The sequence below is a fragment of the Gavialis gangeticus genome, unplaced genomic scaffold (assembly GCF_001723915.1).
Source record: "Gavialis gangeticus isolate Ggan-Ray unplaced genomic scaffold, GavGan_comp1, whole genome shotgun sequence".
In the NCBI taxonomy this organism is placed as follows: Eukaryota; Metazoa; Chordata; order Crocodylia; family Gavialidae; genus Gavialis; species Gavialis gangeticus.
Genome location: NW_017729032.1, coordinates 158,066,956 through 158,080,725, shown reverse-complemented (window position 1 = coordinate 158,080,725; position 13,770 = coordinate 158,066,956). Strand labels below are relative to the sequence as shown.

Sequence of the window (13,770 nt, the reverse complement as noted above, 5' to 3'; positions counted from 1 at the left end):
CCCCCCCCCCCCCCACACACACACACTTTGAAACAGAAGCTATAGGGTTGGAAAGATTATGCAGTAGCTTTGAAAAAAGAAGTGTGTCGACACACTGTATACAGTGTTTAAATTCTCAACAATCCCAGGTGGATCACACAAAGTACATCTGTGCTGAGGTGGAGAGAGTATTTTGACCAACATTTACTACAGCTATCAGGGAATGAGAAGTTCTCAGTGGACCTAGAATATGTACGTTTAATAAAATTCCTGTGGGATTGGCTGCTGGATCCTGTTCCTGCATGCTGTTCCCCACCTGCCTACCTGTGGCCCAATCCCTTATGTCTGGCTGAGTTGCATCCTGCCTGCAGGGGTCCTGGGCCAGTCTCCATGGAGTTCCCACCTGCCTGCTCTATCTGGTGCCCCTGCTGATGGGTGTGGGGTGGGCAGGCCCCAGACCAGATAGGATCAATTGGCATCTTCCCCCCACCCCCAGGTTGTGTAAACAGCCATGATTGGGGCACATCTGCTTCAAGCAAGATGCCATGCCATCTTTCCCAAGCAAGGGCCACACTGACAATCTGGAAAAAGCCAAGAGGTATTGCGTTCTTTGGAAAAGGAGAGCCAGAGGAGCAGTTACTCTGCCTAGTTTTTAAAACTGGTATGGTTCACTGAGACTGCAAATCTACACATGTAAAGGAAAAGCTCTGTGCAAAGGGAGAAAAAGAACCAATACAATACATTTCCTGTTGCGACAGCCCCGTGGTATTAAAGAGGAGGGAAGCTGCTGGTCACATTCCAGTTCATATTACAGTTATTGTTTTTGGCCTTACACATCGGTAGTATTTTTAAACAAGACCAGAAGTAGATTCTAAATGAATGGCTCAAGTTTCTTCACATCTTTAAAGATTTCCAAGGCAAATGAGAGCTGCATGCTTGAAGTTCTGTTTAAGCATTAGCCAATTCAGTGTTACCGACTGGTTCAGTGTCAGTTGGTTTGTCCAGAAACAGTAAAGCCTGTAATTCTTTGGACAGTTAACCTACTACTCACTGGGACCAGTCCATCCTCCTTTAATAAAGGGACTTTTACAACCAAGAAAGGAACTACTGTAGTGCAAGTCTGAACACAAGACCCTCCTATGAGACTGACCATTCCCACAAGAATTATACCGTGCCAGAACAAGAGTTTAATATACTTTTCTTGGCAGATCCAAGCATTCAGTGGAAAGCTTGGGTGATAAAAGTAGCAAGCTTTTGCAAGCTCTTACTTAGATGGCAGTACCTAATAATAGTCCAAAACAGTTGTTCAGCAGGAATTTGCAGAAGAGGCCTAGTACCCCAACCACTGAAAAGTACCACTGACAGTAATTTTGGAGCGTTATGTCACTGCACATGACTTATACGGGTACCTCTTCTCTAGATCTAGAAAGTTTCTCCTGTGTGCAGGAGGTACAAGAGACTGATCCTATCTCATAACACAGCTGGTTCCAGAAATTATTTAATCCAGATAACTGACTTGTACCTTGCTGCATCTCAAATGCCTTTTGACCGTAAGTAAACACTGTAAGTCCTTTACAACCAAAATTAAAGCACTTTCTCCTGGCAAGTCCAGACTAGACTAGAGGAAAGCTGTGGAAGGTGGAAGAAATGCAGATCATTCTGTGGACAACGGAAATAGATCTAAAAAATGCACATCTTAACTGTGACTACAGTTCATATCTAGCAGTACACAGCTGTGGAAATTCCATAATCAGTTTTTCTCCTGTTCCCCCTCTTCCCCTTTTGATGGAAAATAAATCCCTCACATTTTGTAAAGGTTTTATTGAAGAGTATGTCTGAGTTTATTGACTAGAATAGTTTGTGCTGCAGGGAAAGGTAGGAGTTATTTTGTATTGCCAGTCCAAATTCTCAAAGAAGTTTGATTTTAATTCATTTCCCTTGCCTCTGCCACCGTGCAGCCAGAACAGTCTGAGTAACGATAAATTCCTTGCTGGACTAGTCTATAGTCTTCTCTTCTAAGGAGTAAGAGATTTCTGCAATACACTTGAAGTAACTATATAATAAAGGCATCAGTGTTCAGGGTTAGGATTGAAGACCAATTTTCTACAAGATTTAAACACTTTGTAAAACCTCAGATCTCATTACGATTGTTGTGTAGTGTAATGCTTTGAGAAGGCGAGGATTTTTTTAATGCACTGTTTGTGTTCTGGGTTACGTACGAGTAAGATTTAAATAAAACTTAATGGAATCAATTTGTATTAAGATTTTATTAAAAAAAAAATCTGGTCTGAATTTTGGCTTTGGCAGGATGAAGAGGGTATTTAAAAGCACTTTTTTTTCACAAAAAAAAATCATACTGTAGTAGGAAAGAGTGGCATGCACACACAAAGGAGGAGAAAATACTCTGAATTCAATGTGAAGATGTATTGAAAAACTGGAAGAGTTACTCTGATCTTGGAACCCCTGGCTAACTGTACACACACACACACTGCAACTGTCAGAATATTTTTTTTAAGCGTACACTGAACATGTTGCAGAGTTGTTGGCTGTAGCTGTGTTGGGCTAAGGACATAGACAGATACGTTTCTTTGGACAGATGTGATATCTTTTATTAGACCAACTAAATAGTTGGAAAAAAGTTCTTTGCAAGCTTTTGAGCACAAACACCCTTCTTGAGGCAGAGGGAGACTGCTGTTTGTGCCCGAAAGCTTGCAAAGAACTTTTTTCCAACTACTCAGTTGGTCTAATAAAATATACCACATCTACCCAAAGAACCTTGTCTGCTGAAAACATTAAACTTTACATAGAAGTCAAAAGAAACCCTGGGCAAGTTATCATGCTCTCACCTCCGAAATACACATTTCTTTTTACAAACTTTCCACCTCTTTACCACTCCCTGTCCAAACTTAACAGCAAAGGAGGGACAGGACCCTGCAATTACCTACATACCCCTACCTCATTGTACATTATCTACCCTGTACTAGGAGGGCAAATATTGCTGTGCAACTTCAGTACTTCTATTGCCTGTATAGTTACTTTGGGTTTATATTTGGACTGGCAAACATCCTGCACTCGTGTCTCACTTTACTGTGCACAATCTAAACTGCATACAGGCTGAGGCGGCAAGCAACCTCTATCATGTATGACCCATCAGCAAGATTTTGGCACCGCAGGCAGATCAACCCAGCTCTGGTCTCATGTGGGCTGGTGTTTATGACCCAGACCACCCGCTACCACCAGTGCTCCCTGCCTGGCCACAACATAGACAACCATGCCCTCCTCCCCCACCCCCGCTCGGTTACATCACTGTATGTGCAAAGCCCCCATGCTGCCCAGTTGAGGAGTGGTGCATACATACTATCCCCTGTAAACGAGGCAGAGTGCATGGAACTACCCTGGTGCGCCATGGGGCACATACAGCCCCCTGGTCTGTGGGCCGGATGCCATCACTCCATATATATTGCTGACCCCTGGTGTAGGGTCTTCAAATACCATACTGTGGTACGCTCAAGGGATGCTCAAGCTATGTGCAAGTACCCTCAACTTTATTTCCTGATTCTTGAACACTTCTATTCTGTAAACCCTGTGTCATCTTTCTACAGGTTCCAAAGAATACTTTGGCTGTTCACCTCCAAACATGCCAATGCTCTTTCCTAGCAATTTTTTTGCTCTGCCCAAGCAATATCAATGGTGTTGGGCTCCCACAAGTTCATGCATAGAAATCAGTAATAGCAGCATGCACTTTTGCAAAGATCATGCAGGAACCATATGACAGCCTCTAGCCCTTGTTTTGTGGCCAGCAGCTAGTTTAAAAACAAACAAACAAACAAACAACCCATTCAATCAGCCATCTTGTGACATTTGTTGCCCACTAAGTCAACAGTGCTGCATGGCACAATAAACAACGGCAAAAAAATTGTCATTTTTAGAGAACAAGACTTCAGTTACAGCTCAACTTTCATTTCTTTATTTGTTTGTTTTTGCTCAAGTTCAGGGGGCGGTGCATACGCCTTCAGGAAGCCTTAAATGCTCATACTAAATACTCTATACTAATGCTCGTAGGAACTTGCCCTCCTGCTAGCTAACACAAACCCAGACATAGTGGGGCTCATCGAGACATGGTGGGATCCAACACACGACTGGGCAGTGAACATCAAGGGCTATAGGCTGTACAGGAGGGACAGAACAGGGAGGAAAGGCAGGGGTGTGGCGCTCTATGTCAAAGAACAATGCACATCCTCAATGGGTCAGAGGAGGGGGCAGACTGAAGTGCTCTGGGTCAGAATACAAGGGAGTCAGGGGGAAAGGGACTTAACAGTGGGGGTCTACTACAGACCACCCAACCAGGGAGAAAAGCTAGACCGGGAATTCTCAGGTCAGCTCGTGGAGGCAGTTAAATCAAAGGACGTGGTCATCATGGGTGACCTAAACTATCTGGACATCTGCTGGGAAGAGCAGTCAGCCAGGTCTGACACCTCACGTAGGTTCCTAGCCATGTTACAGGACCTCCATCTAACCCAGGAGGTGCACAGCCCCACCAGGGCAGATGCCTTATTAGACCTGGTCCTGGCCACAAGCGACAACCTGGTGAGGGGACTGCAGGTGCTGGATCACCTGGGTGAAAAGGGCCAGTGTGGTCCCCATTTTCAGAAAAGGGAGGAATGAGGACCCAGGAATTTATAGGCCTGTTAGTCTTACCTCGGTCCTGGGGAAGCTCTTTGAGAAAATTATCCAGGTGCACATCTGCGAGGGGCCAGCAGGGGAGATTATGCTTAGGGGCAACCAACACGGGTTCATTTGAGGCAGGTCCTGTCAGACCAACCTGGTGGCCTTTTATGACCAGGTCACAGAATCCTTGGACGCAGGTGTCCCGGTGGACGTAGTCTTTCTGGACTTTAGGAAGGCCTTCAACACTCTCTCACCTCATTCTCGTTAAAAAATTAGGAGATTGTGGTGTCGATGCTTACACAATCAGATGGGTCACCAATTGGCTGGAAGGCCACACCCAGAGAGTGGTGGTGGATGGGTCATTTCCCACCTGGAGGGACGTGGGCTGTGGGGTTCCCCACGGCTCGGTCCTAGGGCCCGCACTGTTCAACATCTTCATCAGCAACTTGGACGAGGTAGTGAAAAGCACCTTGTTGAAATTCGCAGATGACACTAAGAAGTGGGGAGAAGTGGGCACGCTGGAAGGGAGGGACAGGCTGCAAGTGGATCAGGTTATAGGGGTGGGCAGATGAGAATAAGATGGGATTCAATACTGACAAGTGCAAAGTATTGCACCTAGGGAGAAAGAACCAGCACCATACCTGCAGGCTGGGGAACTCCCTTCTCATCAGCACAGAGGCAGAAAAGGATCTTGGAGTCATTATAGACTCCACAATAAACATGGGCCACCAATGTGGGGACGCGGTCAGGAAGGCTAACCGCACCTTGTCATGTGTCCACAGATGCATCACAAGCAGGACCAAGGAGGTGATCCTCCCCCTCTATGCGGCACTGGTCAGGCCGCAGCTGGAGTACTGCGTCCAGTTCTGGACGCCGCATTTCAAGAGGGATGTGGACAACATGGAGAGGGTCCAAAGGACGGCCACCCGCATAATCAGGGGGCAGCAGGGCAGGCCCTATGAGGAGAGGCTACGAGACCTGAACCTTTTCAGCCTCCACAAGAGAAGGCTGAGAGGGGATCTGGTGGCCGTCTATAGACTTACCAGGGGAAACCAGAGGGGAACAGGTGAGACCTTGTTCCCCTGAGCACTACTGGGAGTAACAAGGAATAACGGCCATAAGCTGATGGAGAGTAGATTCAGGCTAGACATCAGGAGGCGCTACTTCACTGTAAGGGTGGCTAGGATCTGCAATCAACTTCCAAGGGAAGTGGTGCTGGTTCCTACCCTGGAGTTCGTTAAAAGGAGGCTAGATAGACACCTTGCCGGGGTTGTTTGACCCCAGCATCCTTTCCTGCCCATGGCAGGGGGTCAGACTTGATGATCTGCTCAGGTCCCTTCTGACCCTATCAACTATGAAACTATGAAAAACAACTTCAGGAAGGAAATCAACTGAAAGAACAGGGTAGCTATAGGAAGTGCTTAGATAACATGAGCAAGTCATGTCAGTTTCATTACAGATGGAGCACTATCACATAACTAAAGCCTTAAACTTTTGGCACCATTTCTATATTGCCAGAAGATCTGGTGTGGATGCAGTTACAGTGGCAAAAAACTTGCTTTGTTCAGAAACTGGTACAAGCCACACCAGTGGGGGGACTTTTACCAGTAAAACTGCATCTTCATAAAGAGGGTTTACAACTACAGCTGTACCACCAAACACTTTCTTCTGTAGGCAAGGCCCAAGCTAAAGCTTCCCTTGGACAATAATCAGCTACCTGAAGTGGCCTCAAACTTGAATTAAATGGATATAGCAGTACGAGGCAAAGGCAACAGTTGGTTCAAATGTAAGTTAATCCAAAAGGAATGCCGAGCATCCTGGACCCCTGCCCAGTCCTTAAGCAAACAAGACTCCCTAAGATGCAGCCTTAGAATAATGCTTGAAAAAATTCAGAGGTTAATGTAAGAAATATCTTAGGGCATAAAAATGCATTGTTGAGGTAACCCAACTCCACCCAAGAGAGACATCCAGTAGAGCCAGGTGTGTCGTTCCAGACCAAATCCACAGATGCTACGTGCTAATCATATTTATCATATTTTGCAATAATTTTAGCACAGGCAAAGTTAAGGGTGCATGGCAGGGGTGGACAATTATTTGGGCTGGAGGACCACTTAGGGAGTTTTGGTGAGCTGTCATGGGCTGGGCTAGCACCCCGAGCCCCCAGCCTGTAACAGCTCACCAAAATTCCCCAAGTGGCTCTACCCTGGACTGTCACCACCCAGCCAGCCTGAGGTCTCAATGGAGACTGGCTCAGGACCCAGGAAGGCAGGGTTCATTCAGCTGGGTGTATGGGATGGGGCCGCAGGCAGGTAGGAGGAGCATCCAGGAAGACAGGTGGGTGGGGCCAGGTCTGGGATCATGGGGAGTTGACAGCATGGGGTCAGGGCCTGGAGCAGAGCCGCGATCCGCTCCCTGCACACCCCTGCCCATGGAACCAGTGCCCATTGCAGGGACGTGTGGACAGTGGATTCTGGCTGTGCCCTATCCCCCACCCTGTGCCGTCACTGCCTTGCAATCCCAGCCCCAGCCCCAGCCCTGCCCACCCTGCTCCCAGATGTCACTCCCCGCCCACCCACAGCCCCATCTCATCTGCCCAGCAGAGAGTGCCCTACCTGCATGGGTCCCAGGTCGGTCTCCATGGAGATCCCACCTGCCCACTGTGTCTGGCACCCCGGTGGTGGGTACAGGGCAGATGGGCCGGGGTGCCCAGGCAGTGGGGCCAGGTCTAGTGGTGGTGGCGACACTGGCAGTGGCAGCCAGAAGGAGCCACTGACACTGGGGCTGCTGGGAAGCGGAGTTCAGCCACCATGCCACTCCAGCCCCACTGCACACCCAGGGGCTGCGCGACCAGTCACATGCGCTGTGGCTTGGGTTGTTCCCCATGCAAGGGACCCAGTGCAGATCACTTAAAAGCCCTTGACAGGCCAGATCAGGTCCATGGGCTGTATTTTACCCACTCCTGGTATATTGGCATTTTAGCCTCAATATAACAGAGATTCAAACATGCTAACTATGAATTTCCGCAGGTGCGTCTCATGTTATTTTTGTGGTAATTATCAACATCCCTGTAATCTTTCCATGCTTCACTTTATCTTGGAATTTCCTTGTTCACTGGAAGAGCTGTTAAGAAGCCAGAAGCTTGTTAAAAAGCTCAAGTTCTCTAGGAAATGTTTTGTTTTTTCTGCATTCAGGAGTTCAAAACATCAAGAGAAGATAAAGAGAGTTTAGGTTAGCTGATCACAAACACTTACATGAAAATGACTGTAGCTATTTAATTATAGATAGTTGAAGACTTTACTCCCACTTAAGACAGCCTGTCCTCTGCTTGCTTACTTCCCCCATATCCCTGCCCTCAGAAAATATTTTATCTTATATACAGCTCATATACTGAGAAGAATGGGACTTTTGCCATTAGAGCTGAGTTTCCAGATCCACACCTCAGCCAAATGAGTGAATTGGGTTATGATTTCAGGAACATCTGTTTCTAAATCCTTGTTCATTCAAGAGTGCTCCAACAACAGCCTCAAAAGTGTTTTGCTTCTTAGAGCTGGAACTTATCATGGTAGAAAGTTTTAAAGAAGTTGGATGTAGACATGACAGGATATGCTGAGAAAACTCCCAACAAACTTAACTTCTATCTTAAAATAAGCTCTGTTTGGCAAGTGTTATCTTACGGGCAATTCCTGATGAGCCTCTCTGGATAGGGATGGACATGAATATAAAGACAGTAGTAGCAGTAAACAACAACAGCCTTTAAACAAAAGCATCACCTGTTACAGAAAACCAAGAGCAACCCAATATCTATTTTTCATTACAGAAAAGCAAGTGACTTTATAGCTGCTGAAAGGTATCTGGGTAGCTGTTTGATAACAGAAAAAGGTTAACTTCCTTGTTGTTAAGCAGCAAATTAATTCTACTGTGTCAGTAATAAATACTGAATAGTATCTTTTGTCTCATCATAATGAATTCGATGTTAAGCTTTTAGGAAAACTGATATAAATACAAATATCTTACTTTAATTTTATACAGGATTTATTTGAAGACTTAACTTCAAATTAATACGTTTATAACCCAAAATGAAATTATTACTGTGAGGATTCTCCACTTACTACCAAGAGTGTAATAAGCATCTTTCATACATGAGCTTAAAACAATCCTAAACTATTTGTGTCTCTTCGGAATCATTTTTCATCCGTGTTAAATTAAAAACACAGACCATTGTGAAAGCACCCAAGAGCAGCTTTTAGCAAGCAGATCAGTTTTGCAAACATGCCTCTCCACACAGGAACCTGGGTTGTAAAAGCAGTTAAAATACTGACCTAGTTATTTAAGAAGTTGACATTAGGATCGTGATTAATTTAACTTAATAGTTGTAAGGGTTACATTTCATGAAACGCTATATTGTAATGGTGAATATTAAGAGATGACTGAACTGAAATGCTGTCAAAATAAGAATTATAATATTTAATAAGTACCAGAATTACGTTCTTCAATCTGACCAGATAAGTTTGAAAGTCTAATTGATGATCTGTTTCATTCACATTTCCCTTGGAAGCATAAATTTCCAGTGACTCTCTTCAACTCAGCCATTCCACATCAAATACATTGTATTTACTTGAATACAAGACAAGGTTTCCACCCCCCAGACAGCATCATGAAAAAAGCCACGTCTTACATTTTCTTAGAAGGAAACCTCTTCCTTTACATTGTCCATCATTAAACTGGTGCCAAAAGCTTCAGATGCTCTGTAATAAAAACCATCCATGAAATTATGACTATAAAATACACAGGTGACATTGGGCAGGCATAAAGATAAGTTAATACAACCCATTTGAATAAAATATGTGGTACTGCACATTGCACTCATTCCCCCTCAGTGCCAGCTCTTTATAAAGTCATGGTGAGCCAAATTAAAGATGGTAAAAAGTCCTCATAGGTAGAAAGTAAACTTCATTTACCTATATGAAGTTTCTACCTATGAGGACTACTTCATTTCTACCTATGAGGACTTCTTACCATCTTTAATTTTCCCTGAACCTGAGAAGGAGTGTGCGCACCCAAAAGCTCGCAAAAAAAGACTTTTTTTTTTTTTTTTTGCAATTTCTTAGTTGGTCTAATAAAAGATATCATCTCTGAACTAAGAGTTCTAGAGTTTTGCATTTCTTTTTGTCTCAGACCATCACAGCTACCGAATATATCCATTAACCTAAGATATTTGACTGCAATAACCTGCTTATTCAGGGTACTTAGCTTCCTATAACTTGTCATATGGAACAAAGAACTAAACAGATCTAATGGGTCACAGAAGCCAATCTACTAATTCATAAATATACGAAGCACCACTTTAGAAACAGTTGGGAGGCTGTCCCCATACACAGAACCTCAATGCTCCAGTAATTAGATGCTGTCTTCTAGTTTCTAGAGGAAATTTATTCAGGGCTAATTTATACCAGTTAATTCTCTGTAACTGACTGGGGAAGAATGGAAGGTAGTGAAGAGCGGGGAAGGAAAAGAGCTTTTATGTTACAGCCCAACACTGGCACAAGATGAACTGCTAAGCTCAACAAGGCAAGCTCTTTGACCCCCTCTCATAAAATAGGCTCTCCCTTCCCCAGATCATCCTAGCAGAGCATCTCTGTACTTGTTCCAGCCTGAGTTAATTATTCTTGAACATGGACTAGAACTGCACATAGTATTCCAGAGGATACCTCCCCAGTGCCTTTTATAACAGGATGAAAACTTCCCTGTATCTGCTGGAAACACCTCTTAAAAAGCATCCTAGGATTGCATTTGCTTTTTTTCAGAAATTGGTGCCGTCAGCAGTATTATGATCAGTCCCAGTCAGAACACTGCTCTAACTGACTTCAACTGCAGCCTGACAGCGCTCAACACTTCACTAAATTAGACCCCATGGCTGTAAACAGACATCTCATATGGGGCAGTCCTGACTGTCCTGGGGTTTTAACCCTAATTAGAACATGAGCTGCACAGCCACTCAGATGCGTAGCTCTCCCAAGCTGCGTTGCTGCCCCTTTGCCAGCACATAACCACTGAGGGCACAAAGCCAGACAGGCTAGTCCTCAGAATGGTTTGGCATTTCCTTGAATGACAGCAATGTACTTTAGGTATATGCAGCATTGCCCCAGGAAAAGTGTTAGAGCATTTTATCTTGCATACTTCATGGGGATTTAAACCAGGACAGAGGGTTTGCACATCTTAGGATCCAGGAACAAAAGTGTTTCTCCTGGGAGAAACCTGACAGCTGTTTACACCCTATGTTCACAAGTTGAGCTCCTAGAAACTGGGGAACAAAAATTAATAACCACTTGTAAAAAACTGGATTTTAAAAGACTTGGCTAGCACTGCACAGAACCTGCATAAACAGGGATTGAACTCAGTTCTCCAAGGCAGTGCATCAGCATTTAGATACCCCTTTCTTTTCTCTTCTTGTTTTCCCCTGTCTGATTTGCAACCCAGCCTTCCTGAAGCACTGATCTTACCATCAGCCTCATTCACTACACAACCCTGATTCTCTTCTAAAACATGTCATCCCCTGCACTGATTGTGTCCTGTGGAGGAAAAACAGCTAATCATAGAATTAAAGTTGATCATAAGACATATGCACAAAGGGTCGAAGTCAGTGGTTCCCACATTAGACTCAAGGCACTCCTCAGGAGACTCGCAACAACCTTGGAAAAATACCAGCTCTTAGTTCTCACTCACATTTTGATTACAGAAAAATAAAGATTGATTCTTCTTTTGGAAAGAATTCCGAAAAACCACAGCATATCAGAACATTTTTAACACTATAAATTCCTATTCAATATCCCTGGGTTTATCATGTAAATCATGTTTGCACCACTAACTGTGCACGGGTGTGACACCACAGGGCACCATTAAAAGGATCTCAAGGCACCCCAGGATGCCACAGCACTCTGGCTGAGAATCATTGATCTAAATTTAGTTTTTCTAAGACCTTGTCTTCACTATGTTAATATTTAACACCTTTTAAATGACATTTCCAAGGTTTTCAAAAGAGCACATTAAAAAAAAAAAGCCTATTGTAGTTTTCCATGATATTCACGTGGATCATTCATGGAACTGGACTCTTTAAATACATCACACAGCTCTCTAGCACTTCAACTAGCTGAGTAAATGATAGTAACAGTGGGTTGTCTTCCCCTAAGTGAACCAGCACTGTAAGGCAGAGGGGACACACACATTTTAGCCAGGCAACACAGAGCTTGCAGCATCAGGCAGCTTCCCTGTGCAGCCCCTCTGCACTCCCAGCCCTGCTGCCCTCCCCTGGGCCCTCTGGAGTGCAGCATGTGTGACCCAGAAGCAACACAAAGAGGGGCCGCACAGGGAAGCTGCCTGCTGCTGCAAGCTCCGCACTACCTGGGTCACACTTTCCCTGTGGGCACGGGAGCAGTGTGGGCAGCACGCAGTGTTGTGCCCCTCACTGCTGCCCCTGCCTGCAGGGGAAGTGTGGCCAGGGCAGCAGGGAGCTCGGAGTGGCAGGTAGCTTTCTGCACCCCACACTGTGCCCTGCTGCACTGGGTTCCACATGCTGATCTGCAAAAGCGGCAGCGAGGGCAGCACAGCAGGGAGCATCGCTGGCATCTGCTGCCTCCCCGGAGCCCAGGGCTGGGAGGCAGCAAGGGCCAGGACTGGGAGACAGCAGTTACTTGCAGCCTCCTGGCCACAGCTGGCTCAGGTTCTGGGTAGCTGTTGATAGCCACAGAGCCCAGGCTGCTCCCAGCAGGCAGCTGGGAGGATTGCAGCAGGGCTTCCATCTTCCCAGCCAGCTGCTGGGAGCAGCCCAGGCTCCATGGCTATCAGCAGCTATCCAGAACCTTGACCGGCTGCAAACAGCTGCTGCCTCCCTGTCCTGCCCACTGGGGCCGGGGCAGGGAGGCAGCAGCTGTCTGCAGCCTCCCAGCTGCAGTCAGCCCAGGCTCTGGGTAGCTGCTGCCAGCCACGGTGCCCGGACTGCTTGCAGCAGGGCTTGCAGCCTCCCAACCACCTGCTGGGAGCAGCCTGGGTTCCCAGCTGGCAGCAGCTACCCAGAGCCAGGGCTGGCAGCGGCATGCCAAGGAAAATGGCCTCCCATGCCATGCTCGGGACACGTGCCAGGGGTTGCTGACCCCTGATCTAAACTCTCTCTTCCAGGCTGCTCTTCTAATCTCTTTCTGCAGTTACTGGTTCCTCATTTCACCCTGCAGGCTTCTAACCCAACATCAGTCTCTAGTCTTTTCCTAACCCTCTCTCTAGACTCTTGCCCAGTATTTTTGTCTTGCCAATCCCAGTCACCAATCACTGCCCAGCTCTGTCACCCCTCACCTCTCCCTCTTAGCTCCATTTCCCATCCTTCCCTACTCTGGCTTCTACTTCCAGTCTCCCTGTCCAGCTAACCCCAGTTTTTTCTAGCTCCTCAATACAGCTCACTGTTCCTCTCCTAAAGCCAAATGTCCCTCATTCCCCTCATGCCCCTCCATGTCTGACAGTCCTGATGTCCTCCCCCAACCAGTTCTGGTCTCTGAAGTTTCCAGTCAATTTCTCCATCCCTAGATCCAATTTTCAGTTCTGTGTCCCAATCTACTGCTTTCTCTCCCTTGTGAACCAACTTTTCTCTCTTTTGTATTTGAGTCAGAGAAATTAGCTGACAGAAGTTAAAGCATGCTTAGTGAGGATGAAGTCTTTTGAGATTTTACCTAATTAAAAATCAAGTTTTCCAACATGTGCAAATGGCTATTTTTGAGACACTTATGCCTTGGCAAAATTTGAGTGGATTTTCATGGGGACAGTCTCACCAACCCCGACACAGTGGGGCTCACTGAAACGTGGTGAGACCCAACACACGACTGGGCAGTAACTATCAAGGGCTATAGGCTGTACAGAAAGGACAGGACAGGGAGGAAAGGTGGGGGTGTGGTGCTCTACATTAAGGAGGAATACACATCCTCACCAGGTAGCACAGGGTCAGAGGAGGGGCATACTGAAGTGCTCTAGGTTAGAATACAAGGCAGTCGAGGAGAAAGAGACTTAATGGTGGGTGTCTACTACAGACCTCCCAACCAGGGGGAAGAGCTCGACCAGGAATTCTTAACTCAGCTCACGGAG

General features: G+C 45.9%; 1 protein-coding gene across 1 annotated transcript in view; it reads right to left on the bottom strand.

The window, feature by feature from the left end:
• CHST7 (carbohydrate sulfotransferase 7) overlaps nucleotides 1-13,770 on the bottom strand; it is a gene marked incomplete at its 5' end in the record, with an annotated part of 26,695 nt that overhangs the window by 2,870 nt on the left and 10,055 nt on the right. The window lies entirely within an intron of this gene.